A 27,602-nucleotide genomic window follows, 5' to 3' on the forward strand; every position below is an offset into this window, starting at 1 on the left:
TACTTATGCAGGACATAAACCAGCCCTGAGAAGTAGAGATATTATAATTAGTTTCTAGTTGTTGGACCTGTAAGGTGGAGGTAGCAAAGAGAACGTAGGGAGAAGGGACACAATTAGTAGTCCATGCAAGTTGGACATTGTGCAGGGAGGCCCAAGTTAAGTTAACATGTCATTTTACATAAATTTCACCATGGCTAATTGTAGTGTGAAGAAGGGAAGACCTAGCTTCCAAAGACTAACAAGCCAAGGTCCTTTTAATTTCCCTTTATATGAAGAAATTATAGGGCCAGACAAGCCTCCATCTTTCCAAAAAAAATATCTTCCTTACTAGACTGGCCAAAGGATATGGTCTTATTAGAATATTTTGTTTCAAGATGTCCTCTAGGACCCCTGTCAATAATAGTCCAATTACCCCAGTGAAGATTATGCTCAGTCTCTCCATGACAGGTTGCCCAAGGAATGTTGTTCCAGGGGTGGTCTGAATATTTGAGACTGGAGCAAGCTATAACATTAGGAGTGTGAGATATGCTTGTTTTTTTTTTTTTTTTTTTTTTGTGGTATATCAAAGCTTGTGGCTGAGAAAAAGGTAAAATTATCTGGCCTGGTAGAAGTTTTGGGCTGTACGTGTAAAAACCAGTTGATTTTTAGTTTAAGGCAGGCAGATAAATTGCTAAGTTTAGTAACACACATACTGAAGTAAGCCACCATTCAGGTCTCGGCATATAAAGCCAATGTTCTTGTTTAGTTTGGAAGGGAGGGTTAAGGTTGGCTCCTCCCATGAACTCAGTGTCAGTATTGCTAATAGGCATATCCTGGCCTAGGAGGGCTAGGCTATTGAATATAGGTGGGTTAACGGGATGAGCCAAATATGAATATTGACCTTGGCCTAGGCAAATGAGGGCAAGGAGTAGAATCAGTGTTGCTTGTATCGAATTTCTGTCAATGATGGAGATCATGGCCATCAGGTGCGAGTCAGGAGTGTATGTAATACCATTGTGTTGTAAGAGGATGCCGGCCTGGTTAGACAGGCATTTAAGGCTTCCTCATGTTATATCAGGGGCAAGGACTTGCGTTTCTGGAGTGGCTTCAGCATGAGCAGTCCATAAAGAGGCTTCATCCATCTTGAAAAAGGGGGCTGGTGACCGCTCACTCAGAGTCATTCTCTGGAATTTTTGGTTCACTGGAAGATATCCTGGGGGTCTCCACCACGCCATGGCACAGCTTCACCAACTGAGAGGGGTTCCACAGAAGTCCAGAATCTGAAAGAACACAAGCATTATCCTCTACCCCAGGTGAGAAGTTTAGTGGGCCCAGACCATGTGGGCCCCCCCTTTGGGGGTTTTGTACAGCACCATAGGGTGAAAGGGCTTCTCTTCGTTTTGAAAAGTGCCATTCAGTTAGTAGTCAGTCCCTGAGGGTCAAGATTTAAAAAATTAAGAGTAATCATAGCATGGTCGAGGAGAAGTTGAGGTTGTAATGTAGACCGCCATGGGTATGTTCCCCTTTTCTGTTTTTGTTTTTGTTGTTGTTGTTTTTTAACATGGTTTTTAGAGCACTATATGCTCGTTCTATAATAGCTTGGCCTTGTGGGTTTTAAGCAATACCTGTAATATGTCAGATATTCCATAAGGCACAGAAGTCACGAAATGAAGAGGAGACATAGTCTGGGCCATTATCTGTCTTAATTGTGTGGGGGAAGCCCTAGGCTGCAATAGCATGCAGAAGATGCTGAATGATCACTTTGGTGTTTTCTTTTGTATGAGCTGAGACAAAAATAACACCTGAATAAGTATCTATAGATGCATGGATATACTTATGTTTACCAAATGCAGGGTAAACGTTAACATCAGTCTGCCAAATCTCACTAGGCTTGAGGCTCCGGGGTTTTGTTCCTGCTGGGAAGGAATTCAGGGGATAGTAATTAACAGTCTGAGCAGAAGTAAATGATTTGTTTGGCCTCATTCACAGTAAGGGTAAATTGTTTTCTTAGAGCTTGCCAATTTTGATGGTAAAGATTATGGGAGGCTCTGGCTTCAAAAAGAGGATAACATTCCTGAGAAACTGTTGGGAAAATGAATAAAGTTTTACACCATAAGATGGCCGACGGGACTAAAACAAGCTCTGGTCTCTAGCTTGGAGACCCCTCTTCCGGGTTCTTCTTGCCCTGTTTGTGGAGCGGGCGCGCGCGTGCCAAAACCCTATGGAAGCTGACAACTATAAATTACCCTTCCCACTTGCATTCAGCGCTCAGATCTTTGGAGAAACGGTCTCCTCTGAGCCCACCAGTGTGAAATAAGCCTCTGATCCACCGAGATCTCCACCTCCGAGTGCCGCTTGGTTTTTCCGCCAGCGTTCCATCCTGGTTCCCTAACATATTTGGTTCCCTGATTGGGAAACCCAACTGCGCCGGCCCATTGTTGCCACTGGTTTGGGAAAATGACGAGGCGGTGATGGAATGAGGATTCGCAAGGGGGAAGGCGCACCCTGCCTGAATTTCAGCAGTCTCCCACTTGGTCGCCCCGGGCCAACCCTGCTCCGCCATTCCTGCCGGACTGGAGGAGACTTGGCAGGTGAGGACCTGGACCCGACGTCGGAACCGGTAAGGCTGGGGCCCAATCTAGCCAGGCCCACTCACAAGAGTGGAAGGGGGGCCTGATCACTCCCCGGAGACCTCAGAAGTCTCACAGGTAGGGATTCTGTGAGAGGGAATGTAATAACCTCTGGTGTGTATGTGAGTGTGAATGTGTGACTCGGTCTAGCTTGCTTGCCAACTTCGCTTCTGTGCCTCCACGGGCAGGCATCCTTAAGGTCCCCAGAAGCCCGTGGAGTCTGAGTGGGCTCGTCTGTGATTCCGTGGTACACGGAATGGCACACACTCTGTGGTGGCATTGGAATAGTTTCTGATCGTAAGTCACAAAGCTGAGACCGCTATGGCTAAACGTCCCCTAAGTTCCTTCAGGACACGGACAGATGGGCATCTGACCGGTCTCCTCATTAGAGGGGACACCCCTATCCCTCTGTCTGCCTTTGTGACTCCACCTCACGGGAACATGGGGTCGGGACAGAGCAAAGAAGGGGTTTTTGGGAGACTATGGAATTAAGATAACCGCTGGCATGTTAAGGACCCTATGTGAGTTAGAATGGTCCACTTTTGCTGTAGTAGGGTCCTCTGAGGGAACCTTGGATGTCCCAATGATCCGCTGCATCTGGCATGTTGTCTCCAGAGACCCAGGTCACCCTGATCAATTTCCATACATCAACTACTGGCTTGAAATTGCCTGAAATCCTCCGCTGTGGGTGCAATTCATCCATAGCAAGCAGAGCCAGGCAAAGGTTTTAGTTGCTTTATCCAGAGACTCACCCAGGGAGCCAAAGAAGCAACCCACCACTTCCCTAGTGTGTGCAGGAGACCCGGAGGAAGATCCTGTCTTTCTGCCACCTTATGACTCACCGGGCTCCCTCCCCCCACCGGTACGAAGAGGCTCTCCTCTGGGGGATCAGAGCAGGGGCTGAGAAACCCATGAATATGACCAGCAGCAAGGGGATTCCCCTGGGGATTATCATGAGAGGCGATGCGAGGCTTACACCCTCTTTACTCCAGAGGCACAAGAGAGTCGTGACCAAAGGATGGGGAAAGTCTAGCCGCCAAAAGGGGGGAGGCCCATAACCTCCTTAGCAAGGGGTCAGTGGGCCTACTGCAAGGAGAAAGGACATTGAAAGAATAAATGTCTCAACCAAGGAAAGTCCCAGAAACCCAGCCGATATCAGGAGGAATCTCAAGAAGGGAACCGTATTGGTCTGGCCGAGATAGAATCATACTGAAGGGGACCCTGGCTCTCTCCCCCTGTTCCTCTGCCTAATAGATGTGAGGGATTCTCCCTCACTTCCCAGGTTAACAGTTATAAGTGGAGCCAACTGTGGTTAGTCTACCTCGGGATGGGGACTTTAAAGAATGTTCCCAAGCAGTTGCTGAAACTCCATTCATTTCGGGGAAATTCCCAGTCTTCTCTGGACTGATGTGGACTCCATATTTCCACTTTGGTGGAACAATAAAAACATGGCATCTGCTCCTCTGAGTTAAGGTTTTGAATTAGGTTTTCCTTCTCTGCCTTCTACTGGCACCTTGCCTCTTCTGCCTTCCCCCTACCCCTGCTGTTTCTGCACCAGCTTGGGTGTGGTCTACGTAACTGGTTCCTATACCCTCCTCAGTACCTCAACACCATTGGCTCCTCCTCCCATCCTCAAGGTCAAGGAGTAAAGTGCACCCCCTTGGACATCTAGGTATTTTCCAAATAGAATAAGTTGCTAAAGCTTTGACTACTGACACGGGTTTGTGTTTTTAACTTCTTACTGCAGAGAAATTAAGGCTATTTGGACCTATTGGAAAACATGCTTTGTACTTAATTGGTTCATGAATTTACCATGTAAAAAAATTCTGGTGTAAACACCTCTCAGTTGGTTACTAAGTCCTCAATTGGAGACTAAGGTTTCCTAAGAGTTAAAATTCTGCTAAGTGTACTTGAGACTGATGGAAATTAAGGAAAGCAACCCTGTATGTAGGCAAGTAGGAGGTATGTAAGAAAGATATAAGGAATGGAAATACATTTTTGTTGAGGGTAGATGAAAGTAATTTTGTCCTAAATGAGACTGGCTATTTGGAGAGAAATGGCTTTGGGACGAAGTTTGAAGGCAAAGGAAAGTTGTAGAAAGTTCATGAAGGGAAATCTTTGGAAAGGAATTTTATGTGTGCTCAGGATGGACTAAGATTGAGATGAATGGAATTTAAGGTTGAAATTCTGCTTTTCTCTCTGCTCAAATAAAAAAGTTTTCTTGGACTGTTGATCTGCTCTTGATAAGAATGCAAACAAAGCCTTGTCTTCTGGGCAAACCAAAGTTTTAGGTTTGATCTTTATCAGGTCTTTGATTACTTAGTTAAAACTTCTCAATGTTAAAGGAACTAGGTTTTGGTAACAACTATATAATGCTATACATTCACCTTTAGGTTCTTTTATTGCCACCTTGGTTGAATAAATAAAGTTTTAAGATTTGTAATGATCTGTAATCCTATTTACGATGTACTTATAACTTCCTAAGGTTTTAGCAAACTTCCCAGGATTTAAATGATAAATGAAAGTCTTTTTTGACCAATTAGGGCCTTTCATTTGGGATCCTAAGTTACTTGGAAAGGCACTGTCGTGCAATGGTAACCCTTAGGTTGTATTGCACAGATAAATGTTGTAACTGCCCAAATATATATGCAATTCCAAAAGTTTTAATGTTTTGGTATAAGGTCATCACTTATATTCTGATTATGTGTCACAGTGTTATGTGTCACAGAAATAACCAGATTTCTTTGTCAATTGCATCATAATGAACTCTCATCAGATCTTTAACGATGCCTGTTTCTGAGATTTTTGTTATTCTCTCACAAAACGTGTTTCTTCTTCAAGGAGATTTATAAAAAAGGACTTTGGGGACAAATACAGGTATTCGACATCTTTAAGATTAATACTAAAATGGGTAAGAATTTCCAGAACTAAAAAGCTGCATTCAAATTGAACAAGAATTAGGAACATGGGATTAAATGAACTGAGGAAGATTACAGTTTTGTGATTCTTGTTGAAAATATTGCTGGTTCTCTAATGTTTGCTCTTCCAGATTAAGGAAAATTTCTCTTAAGATATCTATGATATACAGAAATGTCATAAAGTATTCATTTATACCCTGAAGCATTTATCTTTTCTCTCTGTATAACTCCCCTGAAATTCAAAACCTCTCAGTGAGTATTCTTTCCCTGATGGCATTTACAATTGTTTGCATAAGTTCAATAAGAATCTGTTCATCTTGTAACAGGTCACCATCGGAAATACTGGTTATTTTACCAAGGCTTTGACTGGAATGTCATATTTGAGAGTGACATTCATAGACTCAGATGTGACCAGACAGCTTTGAGGAACTAAGGTTGGCTTTATGAAACACGGAGCCATAAAGCCCCTTGGAAATGTTGGCCTGATACCTTGCTTACAGAGTTCCCAGCAGCCTCACCAGGTGAGTAAATAAGGGCACTTCCTGGCGGGTGCAGGAACCTCAGGATATCTTGGGGACCTCATGAAGAGGAGTTTGCCCCATTCTACAGGTATTGCAGGCCTATCTGATGGCAAGTATTTGTCTTGACTTCTGGCCTGGAGAGGCTACTAAAAGTTCAACCCAGAGATTCCTTATAAAATGTTCCAGCAAAGCAAACTTTAAAAGATCCTCATGATCAATCGCTATTCTTGCTGAGCTTATATGAATAGTTAGGCCAGGTTTGTTAAGACTGGACTTGTTCTACAAATGCATTGGTCTCAATTTGGCTATCTCTGGAAAGGGGGGTTTTTAGGGAGAAAAACTATGTTTCAACAATGCACCATTATGGATGTTAAATTCTAGTTATGATTGTCTTTAAATGTTTGTTGTTTGCCTAAACTAGACAACTTGAGGTAAACTTCAGAAAAATTGTCACAGTATTTCATGTATAGACAATCTTCTGTGCTTGTTATTCTGTGGGGATAATAATAAGACCCCATGGGCATATGATTATTTCAACAACTGGAAAACAGGATGGATCTCTAAATATGCAAACCATATCTTCCCTAAACCTGATCTGACAGTTAGCAGAAACCCGCCCCTTTTGAAGACTTGGAGGTGGACTTTACAGATATACCACCAACTAGAGGATTCAGTTTCAGGTATCACCCCATGGGTCCATCACTCCAGAGTTAAGAAGGCCAAGTCAGAGGAACCCTCAACGTGGCGAAGTGATCCAGATCAAGTCAACCCGCTTAAAGTGACCCTCGAAAAGACACTGGCCCCTGAGCTCTCTAGCCCTGCTCCAGCCACACCCCAGAAGCTGGCTGGCCTGTGCATGACAAAAGCTTGAGGAATCAATGTGTGGGCCAAGCCCAGGGGTTCGGATGCAACTCTGCCAGCCTTTCCCCCTTACTGGTGTCAGAGCTCTGATCTTGCTTCTTGCTGTTGGGCTAATAGAGACTGCACCAACAAACTGGACATGGAACGGATGGCAGACTCCCTGGTAACCTTACAAAGCCAAATAAACTCCCTGGAAGCAGTGTCCCTCCAAAATAGGTGAGCCCTCGACCTCCTCACTTCAGAAAAAGGAGGGACTTGTATCTTTCTGGGGGGAGGAATGTTGCTATTTTGTAAACCAATCAGGAATAGTCAGGACTAAGGTTGAGGAACTCAAGGAAAGAATTCAACATAGACAACAAGAAAATATCAGTCAGTGGAGAGGATGGGATCTCACAGACTGGGCATCCTGGCTCCCTGCCCTGGCAGGGCCCTGCCTTTCCATAATTTTACTTGTGACCATCGGCCCCTGTATGCTAAATACCCTGGTACGTTTTATTGAAAACACTGTTGCTTGCCAAACTGCAGCACGTATCTTAGCCCTCCGAGGGTACCAACCCCTAGAGCTAAAAAGTGGTGCCTAATAAAAGATTTTTTAAAAGGCATCAAAAGGGGGAATGTTGGGAAAATGAATAAAGTTTTACACAGTAAGATGGCCGATGGGACTAACACAAGCTCTGGTCTCTAGCTTGGAGACCCCTCTTCCGGGTTCTTCTTGCCCTGTCAAAGAAGGATGGCCTTGTCAAAGAAAGTGCTGCGAGTTGGCAAGTGGATGTTTACAGGGTCCTGACCTAACAACGCCCAGCATCTCCAACATCCCTTTTGGATTAATTGTGCTATGTTGAATATGAGTGCGGTGAGAGTACTTTTAAGACTTATGGGGGTAAAACCAAGGAGGAAGATGGTGGCATAGGAGGACGCTGGGCTCACCTCGTCCTGCTGATCACTTAGATTCCGCCCACATCTGCCTAAATAACCCAGAAAACCACCAGAAGACAAGCAGTACAGACTCTCCGGAGCCAAGCGTAGACGAGAGGCCCACGGAAGAGGGTAGGAAGGGCGGAGAGGTGGTGTGCCCTACACCCACTGGCAGCAGGGAGCTGGGGCGGTGGAGCAGCAGCCCACCAGGCCAGGCCAAGCCCCTGAGTCTGGCTTGCAAAAGGCAGAGGGGCCGGACTCCGTGAGTTCTGACAGCCAGTGGGACTTAACATCTGGAATGTTTTAAGTCAACAGCTCTGCTCAGAGAGTGGAAGGGCTAGAGGACAATGGGAGGGAGAGTTGTTGAGCCCTGGAAGACAGAGTTCAGCTCGGTGGGGGACAAAGGCACTGGTCAGTGTCATCTCCCTCACCCATCCCCCAGCCAAAATCCCAAAGGGAACCAGTTCCTGTCACGGAACTTGCTTGCACCGTGCAAACACCCAACGCTGTACTTCTGTGGATCCATCCCTCTGACGGGTCTGCCTGCCCCCTCCCAGTGTTGTAAGGCCCCTCCCGCAGGGGACCACTGATGGCAAAACGAGCTAAGCTTGTCCCTCCCGCCCCTGTGCACCTTGCGGATCCACCCCGGCTAATACGCCAGATCCCATAGAAGCAGCACCAAAAGGCTGGCAGTGTGCAAGTAGCCCAGACAGGGGCCACACCACTCCATGGTGAGTCCCGCTCCTGGGAGAGGGGAAGATAAGGTACACACCAGTCTGACTGTGGTCCCAGCGGTGGGCTGGGGGCAGACATCAGGTCTGACTGCAGCCCTGCCCACCAACACAAGTTAGTCCAGACAGCACAGGGGAAGTGCCCTGCAGTTCCACACCACCCCAGGGACTACCCAAAATGTCAAAACGGAAGAATTCAGCTCAAAAGAAACTCCAGCAAGTAGTGACAGCTAACGAATTGATCAAAAATGATTTAAGCAAAATAACGGAACATGAATTTAATATAATAGTCATAAAATAAGTCGCTGGGCTTGAAAAAAGTATAGAGGACAGCACAGAATCTATTGCTACAGAGATCAAGGGACTAAGAAACAGTCAGGAGGAGCTAAAAAATGCTATAAATGAGCTGCAAAATAAAATGGAGGCGACCACAGCTCAGATTGAAGAGGCAGAGGAGAGAATAGGTGTATTAGAAGATAAAATTATTAAAAAGAGGAAGCGGAGAAAAAGAGAGATAAAAAAATCCAGGAGTATGAGGGGACAATTAGAGAACTAAGTGATGCAATCAAACGTAACAATATCTGTATAATGGGGATTCCAGAAGAGGAAGAGAGAAAGGGGCTGAAGGTGTACTTGAACAAATCACAGCTGAGAACTTCCCTGACCTGGGGAAGGGAAAAGGCATTGAAATCCAAGAGGCACAGAGAACTCCCTTCAGACAACTTGAATCGATCTTCTGTGCAACATATCATAGTGAAACTGGCAAAATAGAAGGATAAAGAGAAAATTCTGAAACCAGCTAGGGATAAACAGGCTCTAACTTACAAAGGGAGACCCAAAAGAGTAGTGGCAGACCTATCTACTGAAACTTGGCAGGCCAGAAAGGAATGGCAGGAAATCTTCAATGTGATAAACAGAAAAAATATGCAGCCGAGAATCCTTTATGCAGCAAATCTGTCATTCAGAATAGAAGGAGAGATAAAGGTCTTCCCAAACAAGCAAAAACTGAAGGAATACATCACCACTAAACCAGCCCTACAAGAGATTCGAAGGGGGATTCTGTGAGTGAAATGTTGCAAGGACCCCAAAGTACCAGAGACATCACAACAAGCATGAAACCTACAGACATCACAATGACTCTAAACCCGTATCTTTCTGTAATAACACTGAATGCAAATGGACTAAATGTGCCAACCAAAAGACATAGGGTATCAGAATGGATAAAAAAACAAAAAACAAACAAACAAAAAAAACACCAAAAAACAAAAAAACAAGACCCATCTATTGGCTGTCTACAAGAGACTCATTTTAGACCTGAGGCCACCTTCAGATTGAAAGTGAGGGGATGGGAAAACTATCTATCATGCTACTGGAAGTCACAAGAAAGCTGCAGTAGTCATACTTATATCAGACAAACCAGACTTTAAATTAAAGGCTCTAACAAGATATGAAGAGGGCATTATATAATAATTATAGGGTCTATCCCTCAGGAAGAGCTAACAATTATAAATGTCTATGTGCCGAATATGGGAGCCCTCAAATATATAAAACAGTTAATCACAAACGTAAGTAACCTTATTGATAAGAATGGGGTAATTGCAGGGGACTTTAATACTCCACTTACAATAATGGATAGATCATCTAGACACAGGATCAATAAAAACACAAGGGCCCTGAATGATACATTGGATCAGATGGACTTGACAGGTCTATTTAGAACTCTGCAACCCAAAGCAACAGAATATACTTTCTTCTCGAATGCACATGGAACATTCTCCAAGATAGATCACACACTGGGTCACAAAACAGCCCTTCCTAAGTATACAAGAATTGAGATCATACCATGCATAATTTCAGACCACAGTGCTATGAAGCTTGAAATCAACCACAGGAAAAAGTCTGGAAAACCTCCAAAAGCATGGAGGTTAAAGAACACCCTCCTAAAGAATGAATGGGTCATCCAAGCAAGTAGAGAAGACATTAAGAATTATATGGAAACAAATGAAAATGAAAAGGCAACAATCCAAACGCTTTGGCATGCAGCAAAGGCAGTCCTGAGAGGAAAATGCATTGCAATCCAGGCCTATCTCCAGAAACAGGAAAAATTCCAAATACAAAATCTAACAGCACACCTAAAGGAAATACAAGCAGAACAGCAAAGACACCCCAAACCCGGCAGAAGAAGAGAAATAATAAAGATCAGAGCAGAAATAAACAATAAACAACATAGAAGCCAACAAAACAAAACAGAACAAAACAAAAACTGTAGAGCAGATCAACGAAACCAAGAGTTGGTTTTTTGAATAAATAAACAAAATTGATAAACCGCTAGCCAGGCTTCTCAAAAAGAAAAGTGAGATGACCCAAATAGATAAAATCCTTAATGAAAATGCAATTATCACAACCAATCCGTCAGAAATACAAGCCATTATCAGGGAATATTATGAAAACTTATATACCAAAAAACTGGACAACCTGGCATAAATGGACAAATTTCTAAGCACCCACACACTTCCAAAACTCAAACAGGAAGAAATAAAAAGCTTGAACAGACCCATAAGCAGCAAAGAAATTGAATCATTTATCAAAAATCTCCCAAAAAATAAGTCCAGGACCAGATGGCTTCCCAGGGGAATTCTACCAGACATTTAAAGCAGAGATAATACCTATCCTTCTCAAGCTATTCCAAAAAAATATAAAGGGAAGGAAAACTTCCAGACTCATTCTATGATGCCAGCATTACTTTGATTCCGAAACCAGACAGAGACACCGCAAAAATAAGAGGACTACAGGCCAATATCTCTGATGAATATGGATTCCAAAATTCTCAATAAGGTACTAGCAAATCAAATAAAACAGCATATGAAAAGAATTATTCACCATGATCAAGTGGGACTCAAGGCTGGTTCAATATTGGCAAATCAATCAATGTGATATATCACACTAATAAAAGAAAATAAAAGAACCATATGATCCTGTCAATCGATGCAGAAACAGCATTTGACAAAATTCAGTATGCTTTCTGAATAAAAACCCTCGAGAAAGTCAGGATAGAAGGAATATTCTTTTTTTTTTTTATTTTAAAGTTTTTTTTTTTTTCAACGTTTATTTATTTTTGGGACAGAGAGAGACAGAGCATGAACGGGAGAGGGGCAGAGAGAGAAGGAGACTCAGAATCGGAAACAGGCTCCAGGCTCTGAGCCATCAGCCCAGAGCCTGACGCGGGGCTCGAACTCACGGACCGCGAGATCGTGACCTGGCTGAAGTCGGACGCTTAACCGACTGCGCCACCCAGGCGCCCCTAGAAGGAATATTCTTAAACATCCTAAAAGCCATGTATGGAAAGCCCACAGCTAATATCATCCTCAGTGTGGAAAAACTGAGAGCTTTCCCCATGAGATCAGGAACACGGCAGGGATGTCCACTCTCACCGCTGCTGTTTACCATAGTGTTGGAAGTTCTAGCATCAGCAATCAGGCAACAAAAGGAAATCAAAGGCATCAACTGATGCATGAATTCAGCAAAGTCGCAAGATGCAAAAACAATGTACAGAATCCAGTTGCATTCTTATACACTAATAAAGAAGCAACAGAAGGACAAAAAGAGAAACTGATCCCATTTACAACTGCACCAAGGATCATAAAATACCTAGGAATAAACCTAACCAAAGATGTAAAAGATCTGTATGCTGAAAACTATAGAAAGCTTATGAAGGAAATTGAAGAAGATATAATGAAATGGAAAAACATTCCATGCTCATGGATTGGAAGAATAAATATTGTTAAAATGTCAATACTACCCAAAGCTATCTACACATTCAATGCAATCCCAATCAAAATTGCACCAGCATTCTTCTCCAAGCTACAACAAGCAATCCTAAAATTTGTATGGAACCACAAAAGACCCCGAATCGCCAAAGTAATATTGAAGATGAAGACCAAAGCGGGAGGCATCACAATCCCAGACTTTAGCTTCTACTCCAAAGCTATAATCATCAAGACAGCATGGTATAGGCACAAAAACCGACACATAGACCAATGGAATAGAATAGGGACTCCAGAATTGGACCCACAAAAGTATGGCCAACTAATCTTTGACAAAGGAGGAAAGAATATCCAATGGAAAAAAAGGCAGTCTCTTTAACAAATGGTGCAGGGAGAACTGGACAGCAACATGCAGAAGGATGAAACTAGACCACTTTCTTACACCATTCACAAAGATAAACTAAAAATGGATAAAGGGCCTGAATGTGAGACAGGAAACCATCAAAACCCTAGAGGAGAAAGCAGGAAAAAACCTCTCTGTCCTCAGCCGCAGCAATTTCTTACTTGACACATCCCTAAAGACAAGGGAATTAAAAGCAAAAATGAACTATTGGGACCGCATGAAGGTAAAAAGCTTCTGCACAGCCAAGGAAACAATCAACAAAACTAAACGGCAAACAATGGAATGGGAAAACATATATGCAAATGACATATCGGACAAAGACTAGTATCCAAAAATCTATAAAGAAATCACCAAAGTCCACACCTGAAAAAACAAATAATCCAGTGAAGAAATGGGCAAAGGACATGAATAGACACTTCTCTAAAGTAGACATCCAGATGGCCAACAGGCACATGAAAAGATGCTCAACATCGCTCCTCATCAGGGAAATACAAATCAAAACCACACTCAGATATCACCTCACACCAGTCAGAGTGGCTAAAATGAACAAATCAGGAGACTCTAGATGCTGGAGAGGATGTGGAGAAATGGGAACCCTCTTGCACTGTTGGTGGGAATGCAAACTGGTGCCGCCGCTCTGGAAAACAGTGTGGAGGTTCCTCAAAAAATTAAAAATAGATCTTCCCTATGACCCAGCAGTAGCACTGCTAGGAATTTACCCAAGGGATACAGGAGTGCTGATGCATAGGGGCACTTGTACCCCAATGTTTACAGCAGCACTTTCTACAATAGCCCAATTATGGAAAGAGCCTAAATGTCCATCAACTGATGAATGGATAAAGAAATTTTGGTTTAGATACACAATGGAATACTACGTGGCAATGAGAAAGAATGAAATATGGCCTTTTGTAGCCATATGGATGGAAGTGGAGAGTGTTATGCTAAGTAAAATAAGTCATACAGAGAAAGACAGATACCGTATGTTTTCACTCTTATGTGGATCCTGAGAAACTTAACACGAGGACATGGGTTAGGGGAAGGAAAAAAAAAAAAAAAGGTTAGAGAGGGAGGGAGCCAAACCATAAGAGACTCTTAAAAACTGAGAACAATCTGAGGGTTGATGGGGGGTGGGAGGGAGGAGGGGTGGGTGATGGGTATTGAGGAGGGCACCTGTTGGGATGAGCACTGGGTGTTGTATGGGAACCAATTTGAAAATAAATTTCATATTAAAAAAACAAACAAAAAATAATATCAAAACCAAAAGAAAAAAAAAAAGACTTACGTGGGTGAAGAGCCATTCTATTTTTAAAACTTTTTAAACAACAGCTTGCCCAATTAATGCCGTAGAAAAATCCTTAGGATTAAGAATATATGGCTGTAGAGGAAGGTTGGGATCTTTCCTATCATAACTACGAGAGGTGAGAATGGACTGAACATCGTCCAGCTCCTTCTTTGCTGCCGGGGTGAGCTAGCGCGGTGATGTTAAGTTGGGATCACCAGAAAGCAGTGCCAGGAGGTTGGTTAAATGGGCGTTAGTAATGCCCAGGAGAGGACGAATCCAGTTTATGGTGCCCAACAATTTTTGTACATCGTTAAGAATACGAACATTATTAGGAATAGTCTGAATGAGGGGACGAATTTGAGTATTAAACATGCGTAGCCCCAGGTAAGAAAATGGAGTCGACCTTTGTACTTTTTCAGGGGCTAGTTTTAAACCCTGTTGGTTTAGTTGATCAGGGAGCATGGCAACGAGCTCACCTAGAGGCTGTTGATGTGGGTCACAAAAAAGGATATCATCCATATAGTGATAAATGATCAAAGAAGGAAACCGCGTCCTAATCGACTCTAATGCTTTATTGGCATAAAATTGGTATATTGTTGGGCTATTAAACATCCCTTGGGGTAGGACTCTCCAGTGGTAATGGGGTGATGGCCAGCAGTGATTAACAACAGGAATGGTAAAGGCAAATTTCTCTCTATCTTGTTCAGCTAAGGGGATTGTGAAAAAGCAGTCTTTTAAATCAATAATAAATCAGCCAATTTTGAGGCAACATGGAGGGAGAGGGGGTTCCTAGCTGTAAGGGACCAAAAGGCTCAATTACTGCATTAATAGCTCTGAGATCACGAAGAAGTCGCCACTTGCAAGTTTCTTTTGGAACACAAAAGATAGGAGTATTCCAAGGGCTATTACTAGGCTCTATATGCCCGTTTTTTTAATTGTTCATCTACTAATTATTGGAGATGAATCAATTGGTCCCTTTTATTGGACACTGCTCAACCTATACGGGTTTGTTAGTTTTCCATTTTAATGGGAGGGGCTCAATTTGAGCAGTGGCTAGGAAAAACTTGTTTTAAGATGAATATTCCATTGACTCAATAAGTCTTGAAAGGGCGGGCCTACGCCAGCCGACTCCATCTTGTTCTGTGTCCTTCACCTTGACCACACCTCCTCCCCTTGAGTAACCACCCCCCCTCACCTGCCTAACAGGACTCGGACCCTTCCCCAGGACCCTTCCCCAGCCAATCGGCTGAGGCCATAGCCATTACCTCACCAACTGCCCCCAGGCCCCAATAAAACCTTTGTCCTTTTGAAACTCGCTCTCTTTCCCTGGTATCTCACCGCTGCGTCGGTGCAGGTAGGGGATTGAGCTCGAGCTAGCTCGAATAAAGGCTCTTTGCTTTTGCATCGGACTCGGCTCCCTAGTGGTCTTTGGGGATCACGAATTCTGGGCATAACATTTGGGCGCTCGGCCCGGGATCCCCAAGAACCCCGAGGGACCCCCGACCCGGAGAGCCTGACTGGCCACGGTTAGTGTCTGTTTGTTCTGTCTTTTCTGTGTGAGCTCATTTCTGGAATTCTGGTAGTGCCCGACGCGGTCTAAGTGGACGCACTGGAGGACCACGGGCCGGGAGTTTCGGAAGACGTTCCGATCCTCCCTTCTGGAGGGACGTGGAATCCCCTCAAAGGTCTGAGACGAGGCGGGTCGCTCCCGCTGGTCGGCGTGAGGCCGTCGTCTTTGGAGGGACGTGGAATCCCCTCATCGGTTTTGGAGGGACATGGAATCCCCTCAAAGGTCTAAGCTAGCTTGCAGTTTTGCTTCCATGGAGTTGGAAGACTTTCTAGGGGCCCTCTGTTTGTCTGTTTTTGTGTTTCTCTGTTTTGTTCTGTGGACTTACTGGACGGACGTTATGGGACAGACTCAGACTACTCCTCTAAGTATTATGATTGATCACTTTAAGGATGTGAGGGGAAGAGCTAACAACCTCAGTGTGGAAGTCCGAAAGGGTCGGTTGCAGTTTTTTTTGTTCTAGCGAGTGGCCAACTTTCAATGTCGGATGGCCACCAGAGGGGACCTTCGACCTCCCTACCATCCACCGAGTCAGGAGTATCATCTCTCAGCCTAAGGCGGGCCATCTTGATCAGCTCCCTTACATTATCACTTGGCAGGACCTTGTAGAAGACCCACCCTCTTGGCTTAAGCCCTTCCTAACCCTGCTCCCTCCGGGGCCAAAACCCATTCTTGCTTTGCAGGAGACAGAGAAGAGGAAAAGTCTTACCCAGCCTTCAGCACCCCTCTACCCTGTCCTACAGGGGGGTACTGAAGAAGAATTAATTTTTCCTCCCCCGTATAACCCCTCTAGGATGCCGGAAGAACACCATCCTCCCCCTCCGGGGGAGGCAGACGCTGTTCCAAGAGCGGGAGGCGGAAACGCTCCAGGGGGAAGCCCGCCCTTTACCAGACAAAGGGCTCAGAGGGGGCAATCCGCCTCCGCCGCCGACTCCACTATTCTGCCCCTGCGAGCCACCGGACCCCCAGACGCGGAGGGGAATCAGCCCCATCACTATTGGCCTTTCGCCACTAGTGACCTCTACAATTGGAAAGCTCAGAATCCTAAGTTTTCCGAGAAACCGGCAGGGCTTATTGATTTATTAGACTCTGTTCTTTTTACCCATCAGCCCACGTGGGATGATTGCCAGCAGCTTTTGCAGGTCCTGTTCACGACTGAAGAAAGAGAAAGAATCCTCAGTGGGGCCCGAAAACTAGTTCCAGGCGCAGACGGCAATCCCACCACCAACCAGGCTCAGATAGATGCCTCCTTCCCCTTAACTCGGCCCCAGTGGGATTTCAACACGGCAGAAGGTAAGGAGAGGCTCCGGGTCTACCGCCAGACTCTAATGGGGGGTCTCCGAATGGCTGCTAGAAAGCCAACCAATTTGGCCAAGGTAGGAAATGTACAACAGGGAAAAGATGAATCTCTGGCTGCCTTTTTAGAACGGATCATGGAGGCATTCCGTACCTATACCCCCATGGATCCAGAGGCTCCGGAAAGCAAGGCAGCTGTTATCATGGCCTTTGTAAACCAATCGGCCATAGACATTAGGAGAAAATTACAGAAAATAGATAGACTAGGAGAAAAAAGTCTGCAGGACTTACTGGTGGTAGCCGAAAAGGTATATAATAACCGGGAGCCTCCTGAGGACAAGCAGGCTCGCGCCATGGTGGCTGCCAGCAGTAAGCAGACTCGAGACCTGGCCAGAATACTACTAGCTACCACTGCTGACTTCCCCGAGGAACGAGACCGCCGTCTCCGGCAGCTGGCAGACGACACAAGAAAAGGTAAAAGCACCAAGGGGGGGAAGCAGAGGCTGCAGAAGGATCAGTGCGCATACTGCAAGGAGATAGGGCATTGGGCCCGAGATTGTCCAAAAAGAGCTGGCAGGAAGGGAAGCAAGACTGATCGAGTAAAAGTCCTAGAGCTGGATGAACTAAGTGATTAGGGGAGTCAGGGTTCGGACCCTCTCCCCGAACCCAGGGTAACTCTTAAAGTGGAGGGGACCCCTATTGACTTCCTTGTCGACACCGGAGCACAACATTCGGTCCTCCGCACCCCACAAGGAAAACTAGCTAGCAAGAAGTCCTGGGTACAAGGGGCAACTGGTATGAGCCAGTATTCATGGACTACCCGAAGAACAGTAGATTTGGGAACGGGCCAGGTATCCCACTCCTTTATGGTAATACCAGAATGCCCCTACCCGCTGTTAGGACGGGACTTACTGACCAAGATTGGAGCTCAGATAACTTTCAGACAAGGGGGGCCTCAGGTCACCGATGGCAAGGGCCACCCCATCCAGGTCCTGACCATGAAACTGGAGGATGAATACCTCCTCCACCAGGAGGCGCTCCCGAGAGAGCATAATATAGACAGATGGCTAGGAGAATTCCCCTCGGTTTGGGCAGAGACAGGGGGGATGGGACTAGCCGCTCACAGGACCCCAGTCCTGGTAGAGCTCAAGCCAGGAGAGAGTCCGGTAAGGATCAAACAATACCCCATGTCTCAGGAGGCCTGGAAGGGGATCCAGCCACACATCCAGAGACTACGAAGCCTAGGGGTACTAGTTCCTTGCCAGTCTGCCTGGAACACCCCCTTACTGCCGGTCAAAAAGCCTCACACAAATGACTACCGACCGGTACAAGACTTCCGGGAAGTAAATAAGAGGGTCGTGGACATACACCCAACTGTTCCCAACCCATATACTCTCTTGAGCTCCTTGGCGCCCTCCAGGGTCTGGTATACTGTACTAGATTTAAAGGACGCCTTCTTCAGTCTGCTGTTGGCACCCCAGAGCCAACCCTTGTTCGCCTTCGAGTGGCATGATCCGGAGGAGGGCTACAGTGGGCAACTCACCTGGACACGGCTACCTCAGGGATTCAAAAATTCACCCACCATCTTCGACGAGGCACTACACGAGGACCTGGTATTTACAGACACCTCCTCTGGCTGGGTGGAGACATACCCAACCAAGCATGAAACGGCTCAGACGGTGGCTAAGAAGCTACTAGAAGACATCTTACTCAGGTATGGTTTTCCTGCCATGGTAGGATCAGACAATGGACCAGTTTTATCTCGCAGGTAACACAGGCAGTAGCCAAGGCGGTGGGGGCAAACTGGAAATTACATTGTGCTTATAGGCCCCAGAGCTCAGGACAGGTAGAAAGAATGAATAGAACCCTAAAAGAGACCCTTACCAAATTAACCATGGAGACTGGCGGGGACTGGGTGACTCTCCTACCGTACGCCCTTTACCAGGTTAGAAACACTCCTTACACTCTGAGTTTTACTCCCTACGAGATCATGTTTGGCAGGCCACCCCCTGTTATTCCCAGCCTTCGAGCTGAACTTATTGCTGAGTTTAAAGATCAAGAACTTTTTCTTTCCTTGAGCGGGCTCCAGAGGGCGCACGAGGACATTTGGCCACGCCTCCATGCCATCTACAAGGCTGGCCCGATCCCGACACCTCATCAGTACAGGCCGGGAGACTGGGTCTACGTCAAGAGGCACCACCGAGAGACTCTCGAGCCGTAGGGACCCTACATCGTGGTGTTGACAACCCCCACCGCTCTCAAGGTAGACGGCATCGCGACCTGGGTCCATCACACCCACGCTCAGCCAGCGGACCCCTCCTCGATCCGGAAGGACGTTGTCACGCGATGGGCCATCAGTCGGGACCAACACAACCCGCTCAAGCTCAAGCTACAGCGCATTTGACCTACCTAATATTGGTAACTCTGTTAACTCTCCTTGTCATTGCTCATGCTGCCAGGAGTCCCCACGCCCCCCAAAACATCACCTGGCAGATCATAGACACCAGCTTGGGGACAATACTTAATCAGACGTCCCAGAGCCACCCCAGGGACACTTGGTTCCCAGAACTTTGCGTAAACCTCCAAACTCTGTTCCCCTTGTCACCATAAATGCAGCCGGTCCCATGATTGGGTCCCTAAGCTACATGACAAGGGGGGAATGAAAGGGCGGGCCTACGCCAGCCGGCTCCATCTTGTTCTGTGTCCTTCACCTTGACCACACCTCCTCCCCTTGAGTAACCCCCCCCTCACCTGCCTAACAGGACTCGGACCCTTCCCCAGGACCCTTCCCCAGCCAATCGGCTGAGGCCATAGCCATTACCTCACCAACTGCCCCCAGGCCCCAATAAAACCTTTGTCCTTTTGAAACTCGCTCTCTTTCCCTGGTATCTCACCGCTGCGTCGGTGCAGGTAGGGGATTGAGCTCGAGCTAGCTCGAATAAAGGCTCTTTGCTTTTGCATCGGACTCGGCTCCCTAGTGGTCTTTGGGGATCACGAATTCTGGGCATAACAGTCTCTTCCCCATAAATTGATAGGGATACTCATCGCATAGGGCTGTATGTAGACTATTTGGTCATCGGGCCCTAAACATTTGCAAAATGTCAGACTTTGTCGGGAAGGCTGGCTGTCTCCAACTCCAACTAGGGTGGCCGTACGGACAGTAGCCCAGTGAGGCCATTGTGAGGGGGATATAACGGTTACATCAGCCCCTGTATCAATTAACCCTGAGAAAAGTTTATCTTTGATCTTTATTTGCAAGAGAGGTTTGTCTTGAGAAATGTTGGCAAGCCAGTATTGTTCTAAAGGCGAGTTTGTGCTCCCAAACTTGCCTTCTCTTCTAGGTTTGTTCGCAGCTCCAGGGACCCAATAAGGAAGGATAAGGAGTTGAGCCAATCGCTGGCCTTTGTTAATGGTTATTAATTTGGAGGCCTGCGCCATAATTTTAATTTCCCTGGTGAAATCACTATCAATCACCCCTGGAAGAACTAGAAGTCTGGCTTTGGTAGGGCTACATCTTCCAAGAAAGAGACCAACATAGCCTTTGGGAAGCAGGCCAAATATGCCAGTAGGGATGAGGTATACATGCCCAAACTGATTAAGTGTGATGGTCTCCTGGGATTCTAAATCTAATCCTGTGCTTCCTTTGGTGGCAGCACATAGGGACCCCATGGGTTTGAGTAGCCCAGGCCTTGGGTGGGGGAGGGTGACTTTTCTTGTGGGCAGAAAGGAGCCATCCCCTCCCTTTGTTGTCCTGGGTGTGGAGGGGGGCACACGTTTGGGAGTTTCCCAAACTGAGGGGGCGACTGTCTTTATCAAATTTAGATCTACAGTTATTTGCCCAATGATTCCCTTTCTTGCATTGAGGGCACAATCCCGGCAAGAGGGAGGTTTGGGGAGTGTTTATAAAGGGGCAATCCTTTTTTAAGTGTCCCACTTTTCCACAGCCAAAACAGGTTGGGTTAGATTGTTTGAGGGCCAAGGCAAGTAGCATTGTTTTGTGGGATTCTGTTCCCACAGTTTGACAGGCTTTAACATATTCACTGATAGTGGCTGCAGGGCTACTTGCATTGGGTTTGATATGCTTAAGAACTCTTTTGCAATCCTCATTCGCATTTTCAACAGCCAGGGAAAGAAACATTGATTCAGTTGCTTCCATATTATCAAGCTGTCTTTGAATAGCTTCTTGGAGGTGATTGATAAAAGCCATATAGTTTTCAGTGGCCCCTTGTCGGATATTAGTAAAGGACCATGATGATTTTCCTGAAAGGGGGATTTTATGAAATCCTGTCACACTACATCAGTGCATTGCTCCCTGACGATGATCGGGAGCTGAGCTTGCTGCCTTGGTTGGACATATTGCCCTGTGTCAGACAATTGTTCAAAAGTCACTGGAATAGCAGCATCGAGGTTCTGCATAGCACTAGTGATGAAATTCCTGAGCAAAGACAGCATATTGGGCCGGGGTCAGGAGAGAGTTCCAGTCCCAGGCACACATGGAATAAGGCAAACAGTTTCCAAAATCCCGATCGTAAAAGGGCTATGAAGGCAATAGAGTTGAACTGCCTTCTGTAATTCTTTTACTATTTGGAAGGGCAGGCTTTCATGGACATATTGTCCATTTTGCCTGACAACGGGAAGCAGGTGGAATTCACCGGCCTTATGGGCTTCTTTAAGGCACTTTTGCATTGGGGAAAGGACCTTATCAGAGCAGGTTGATGAGGTGTTTTGAGGCTCGATATCGTCCCACCCTTTTGGGGGGAGGGGGAGTATCTTTTTGCTGTAGAGATGCCAGAGGCACAGCCTGACCAGCGCCCCGGCGCGCCGAGGTTTTTCCTTCTTTTTAGATAACTCTATGTTTTCACCTACATCCTCCGAGCTCAGTGGGAGAAGGGCAGTGCAGAGGATGGATCAGGTGAGGATTACCTGGGGGGGTGGGAGTGGGGGGACATTAGCCCCTTCAGAATGCCTGGCCTTTAATATTTTCCCTGCTCATTCCCTCACGTCAAGATCACAAGTTCCTTGTTCTGGAAGCCAAAGGCAATTCTGTTGGACAGTCAGAAATAATTTAAAGAGAGCCTTATAAGTTAGAGTCATTCCTGCTGTCTCTCCTAGTGACTGAAGAATTCGAATATAGCGCTTTTGTTCAGGGGCTGGGGAGTTTCCCATGGGAGATCTCTGAAAAAGTTCCATGGCAGTGAATCCTAATATAGTTTCGCTTTATCCCTTACCTCTTCAGGCAGAGACTGTACCTGATGCGTTTTTTTTTTTCTCTCTCCGTTTCTTGGAGCTCCTTAATCATTCCACGCCATCCTGCAGTCCTTGTGTGGCACCGCCTTATCACTTTGGCTCCTTGTCCATGTTGGCCCATAGTCCCCTTTCCTTCTATCACATCAGGGTCACCATCTGTCGTAGACTCCAAGTCTAGAGTTCTTTCTTGTCTAGCAAGAAAGTGGGACACAGGATTAAAAGCGAGAGATGGCTAATATCCAGGAAAAGACAAGAGCCATGAATAAGGGTCCTTGTCCCATTTTTATTAGGATCAGAAGGTTTACAAACATGGTGCTGGACGTGCTCAAAGAGACAATGAATCTGTGAACATTAACTCATGGACGTGAGGGAAAGGGGGTCTTGAATATAATCAGGGTTAGAGGTTTGGGTTAATACAAAACAAAATCCTGGTGCCGGGCACAGTGGCACGTGCCTGTAGTCCCAGCCACCCAGGTGGCTTAGGCAGGAGGATCGCTTGAGCCCAGGAGTTCTGGGCTGTAGTGCGCTATGCCCATCAGGTGTCCACACTAAGTTCGGCATCAATATGGTGACTTCGCGGGAGTGGGGGACCACCATTGTAGATTGCTTTAGGTAGTATAGACATTTTAATAATATTTGTTCTTCCAATCCATGAGCATGGAATGTTTTTCCACTTCTTTGTGTCATCCTCAAATTCTTTCATCAGTGTTTGTAGTTTTCAGAGTACCTCTTTCCTTAGGTTAATTTCTAGGTATCTTATTATTTGGGGCGTAATTCTATATATGTAATTGATTTCTTGATTTCTCTCTCTGTTGCTTCACTATTGGTGTATACAAATGCAACAGATTTCTTTCTTGTTTGATTTCAAGTTTTTATTTAAATTCTAGTTACTTAACACATATGAAAAAATTAGTTTTAGGCGTAGAATTTAGTGACTCAACATTTGCATATAACACTCAAATCTCATCACAACCAGTGCTCTCCTTAATACCTATCACTCATTTGGCCCATCCACCACCCACCTCCCTCCACCAACCCTGTTTTTTCTCTAAAGTTAGCTGTCTATTATGGTTTGCTTCCCTCTCACTTTTGTTTCTCTTCCCCTATGTGCATCCTTTTTTTCTTTAAAAAAAAAAATGTGTATTTATTTTGGGAAAGACAGTGCATGAGTGGGGGGAGGGTCAGAGAGAGGATAGAGAGAATCCCAGACGAGCTCCATGGTGTCAGCACAAAGCCCCACATGGGGCTTGATCCCACGGACCATGAGATCACGACCTGAGCCAAAATCAAGAGTTCAATGCTTCACTGACTGAGCCACCCAGGGGTCCCCATCTACTTTTCTTCTTTAATTCCACATATGAATGAAATCATATGGTATCTGTCTCTTATTTCACTTAGCATAATGCACTATAGCTCCATCCACAGATTTCTGTACATTGATTTTGTGTCCTATGACTTTACTGAATCTGTGTATCAGTTCTAGCAATCTTTTGTGGAGTCTTTCAGGTTTTCTATAAAGAGTATCATGTCACCTGCAAATGCTGAAAGTTTGACCTCTTCCTTGCCAATTTGATACCTTTTATTTCTTTTTGTTGTCTGATTGCTATGGCTAGGATTCCCATACTATGTTAAATAACAATGATGATAGTGGACATCCCTGTCTTGTTCCTGACCATAGAGGAAAATCTCTCAGTTTTTCACCATTGAGGATGATGTGGACTGTGGGTTTTTCATATATGGCCTTCATTAGGTTGAGGCATGTTCCTTTAACACTCCTTTCTTGTTTTTTTTTTTGTTTTTTTTTTTTAATCATGAATGGATGTTGTACTTTGTCAAATGTTTTTTTTTTTCTGCATCTATTGAAAGTATCATGGTTCTTAGCCTTTCTCATATTAATGTGATGTGCCTTTTGTATTGACACGGTGTGTGTGTGTTTGCATGTCCTCCTCCAGCTCTACTACCTCACTACACACTCACAGTTGCAGCTTTAGTCTCAGGTAAGCCTGGAGCTGGACTTCCAATCTCAGGTTTAGATATCCCAGAAATAGTGTTTATATTCTAGGAAAGTGATATATACAGATGATTATTCCAATTAAGGGAAAATCCAAAAAGCTGGCTGATTCCATGAAGTCAGTCTCCCAACCTCCATCCTCCCTCTTCCTTACCATGTACCCTTGGTCTGAGACTCTTAAGAGCTGTCATCCTGGATCTCACCACCAGGTGCCATGACATTTATCTCCATTTTTATTGTTCTCTTTTCATTGAAAGAAGTACATGCTGAAAAGACTATAAAAACAATCATGAAAAGGTTTGTTTACCACGATACCAAGTCTGCTTGGAACTTCATATGTATATTAAAGCAGTTCCATTTGCTATTGACCCCAAACTGCATCATGCTCATTGATTTCTCTATCCTCTCACCACTGTCAGCTAATGTGCAGTGTAGACTGTTCTGAGGGTGTCTACCAGAGAACAAAGCATTCATTCTTGATCACCCAACCCTTGTGTAAGCTGCCCACACCTCCTCACACACCATCTGTCATCCTTTCTGCATCACACAGGACACAGCTGCCCAGATTCCTCTCTGATGGCCCATCCAGTTTCAGCTCACTTATCCCCTGTTCTGACATGTACTGCCTTCACAAACCTGCCACTCAATGCCAAGGCACACCACTGCCACCTGGTGTTTCATCATTTGCAGGCCCTAGAGTGTATGTTTTCACAATCCTTTTTACACCTAACAGTTCCTTCAGCCAGTGTTAGGATCAATTTGTATATATACAAATCTTGGATTTTAAGGGAGTTTGTTTGGTTCTTTTCTCCTCCGTCCACCCCCTCCAACCTCCCCCTCCCTTCTCCTCCTTCTCTGCCTCCTCCTCCCTCCTCCTCCTCCTTCTCCTCCTCCTCTTCCTCCTTCTTCTCCTTGCAGAAAATTTTTGGGAGCGGAGTTTAATGATGATGACACTTCAGTGCCATCTGCTGACAAAAACCTGAACAGCTGCTTGAACAATATGGTTATCCTTTGGTGCCATCTGGTGACAAAAACCGGAACAGCCGCTTGAACAATATGGTGATCCTTTGGTGCCATCTGGCGACAAAATCTTGAACAGCCGCTTGAACAATATGGCGATCCTTTGGTGCCGTCTGGTGACAAAAAACCTGAATTGCTGCTTGGACAATATGGAACAGGAAAATGGGAAGGAGAGTCTGTGACATAAACTCACCAGACAGAGCTTTCTAGAATCAGGATGGAAAGTGTTGGGTACAGCATATTGGTGAACTCTCCCTGGACATTTTATATAAGTGAAATCATGCAATATGTGGTCTTTTGCATTTTTGGCTCCTTTCATCGAGTTCAACATTTTTCAAGTTTCATCCACACTGTCACACATATAAGTACTTCCTTTCTTTTTTTGTCAAATAATGTACCAAATTGTCTTTATTCTTTTATTAATTAGTATACATTCAAGCTGGTGCTATGTACATTTGTATACAAGTTTTTATGCAGACACATGTGGCCCTTTCTCCTGACTGTGTACCTAGGAGTGGGATTGCTGTGTCATATGGTAACTCTGGTGAAGTGTTTGTGGAACTGCCAGAATGCTGTCATGACCCTGTGTGTTGAGGAGTGCGTGCATAGCCTGTTACTTTTCTCCCGAGGGTTCTGAGAAAGAAAAAAGGTTGAGGTGCCCTTCTCGTCACCTCACCTCTGGGAGGATGGGAGGGCATGATACCCATGAGACCTCACTGGATCACTGGAGCTATTGACTCTCATCGCAGGATTAAGGTGGTGTTTGTCTACTTTTTCCAATGTACAGTAACTATCACCCATTCATCTACTCTACTTTTTAGAAATGAAACAAAGTCAGCCCTGGGCTCTAGTGTGAGAGGTGGAAATAAGGTTCTCCTCATAGAGGCATGGTGTGTACATTTGGAATTATTTGATAAAGACAGTTTGTCTCTTATCATGAATTTTTATTAATTCAAACATTTTTTTACATTTATATTTATTTATATATTTTGATTCATGCATAGTGTTTGGGTAGATTTTCTTTTTCATGGACACATACCACAAGAGAGTCTAGCATCATGGTTTTTATGATGCATAAAATGAATTTTAAATAAACAGAAAACTCCAAGAGTTCTGTATACCCACCATTATATATCACCATCATTGTGTTGTCTAAATATGGTATATTAGAAAATGCACTTACATTTTTTAAAAATTTTAAATGGTTATTTATTTTCAAGAGAGAGAGGGGGGAAGATTGTGAGCAGGGCAGGGGCAGCAAGGGAGGGGCAGAGAGAGAGGGAGACACAGAATCAGAAGCAGGCCCCAGGATCCAAGCTGTCAGCACAGAGCCCAATGCGGGACTCAAACTCACGAGCTGTGAGATCGTGACCCGAGCTGAAGTTGGATGCTTAACCAACTAAGCCACCCAGACATCCCTAGAAAATGCATTTAGATAATATATTTAACCATGTCAGAGTTGGGAACATTATAATTTCACATGATTTTATTCCATACATGCGAATCCCTTGAGAAACAAACAAGCATACAACAGCAGACACATAAGACAGCTATTCCTAGAGTGACGATAAAAAAAATAATAATTATTGCTAAACTGAATGAAAAATATTTACAGAACCCTTTTCAGTGAAGCAAAAGCATGAGATATGTCATAGAAAATGTGAGCTTCATTTGAAAGCCCATTGTCTAAGGCACAGCCTTCCAGTTATGTGACTCTGACTCTATGGGAGGTATTTTAAAATTCTAGCTTTTATGTAACTCATCTTGTTCCAATGTGCTCCTTAACTATTTTCAAGCAATTACATTCTTTTCTGGGGTAAGGAATTCTTTTTTTTTTTTTTCCTAAACTCCTGTCTGTCTTCATTTGAACAATCATTTCAACATTTCTGATCTGTACATGTGACAAAAAAGTTGTTGAGCTGGAAATTGTATTTTCCACTGAAGCATGGGGAAATACGGTCTTCTTAGATGATGGATGAAGACTGAGTAGGAGGGGAGGCACAGGGATATGTGAATTTAGTATCCAGGAGAAGTATTTCTGTGCAAAGGTGAGAATATAAGTAAAGAGGACAGCCGTTAAAGATGTGGAGAGGGGTGCAGGGCTTTAAAGCATATATTTATTTATTTATTTAATTAATTTTTTTTTGACTAGGCTCCACATCCAGGGCAAACCCCAGTGCTGGTCTTGAACTCACAACCCAGAGGTCAACACCTGAGATGAGATAAAGAGTTGGACACTTGGACACTTAACCCATGCAGCCACCCAGGCCCACCTAAAGCATAATTTTAAATGATCAATTATAAAAACTTGGAAGGTTGGAATTAAGGTTCTTTCATGGGAAAGAACCATATCTTTTCAGATTTAACATCTGAATTTACCACACCACCCTATTCAGATGCTTGGTCTTTATTTCTATTTTGGCGAAACCTAAACCTTAACCAAGGGGTGGTGTAGAA

General features: G+C 44.8%; 1 long non-coding RNA gene across 2 annotated transcripts; it reads left to right on the forward strand.

Annotated features, from left to right (window-relative positions):
* Nucleotides 1-1,009: 1,009 nt before the first annotated feature.
* On the forward strand, nt 1,010-27,532 carry LOC121025876 (uncharacterized). 2 transcript variants are annotated; one of them, XR_005788181.1, is made up of 4 exons: nt 1,010-1,292; nt 1,991-2,599; nt 5,854-6,048; nt 27,298-27,532. It is a non-coding gene; the product is annotated as an uncharacterized LOC121025876 (long non-coding RNA). The 2 variants fall into 2 exon arrangements; XR_005788180.1 differs by lacking the exon at nt 1,010-1,292 and having other exon boundaries at nt 1,736-2,599.
* Nucleotides 27,533-27,602: the final 70 nt, after the last annotated feature.

Source organism: Herpailurus yagouaroundi, unplaced genomic scaffold (assembly GCF_014898765.1).
Source record: "Herpailurus yagouaroundi ecotype Mexico unplaced genomic scaffold, PumYag 67757, whole genome shotgun sequence".
In the NCBI taxonomy this organism is placed as follows: Eukaryota; Metazoa; Chordata; class Mammalia; order Carnivora; family Felidae; genus Herpailurus; species Herpailurus yagouaroundi.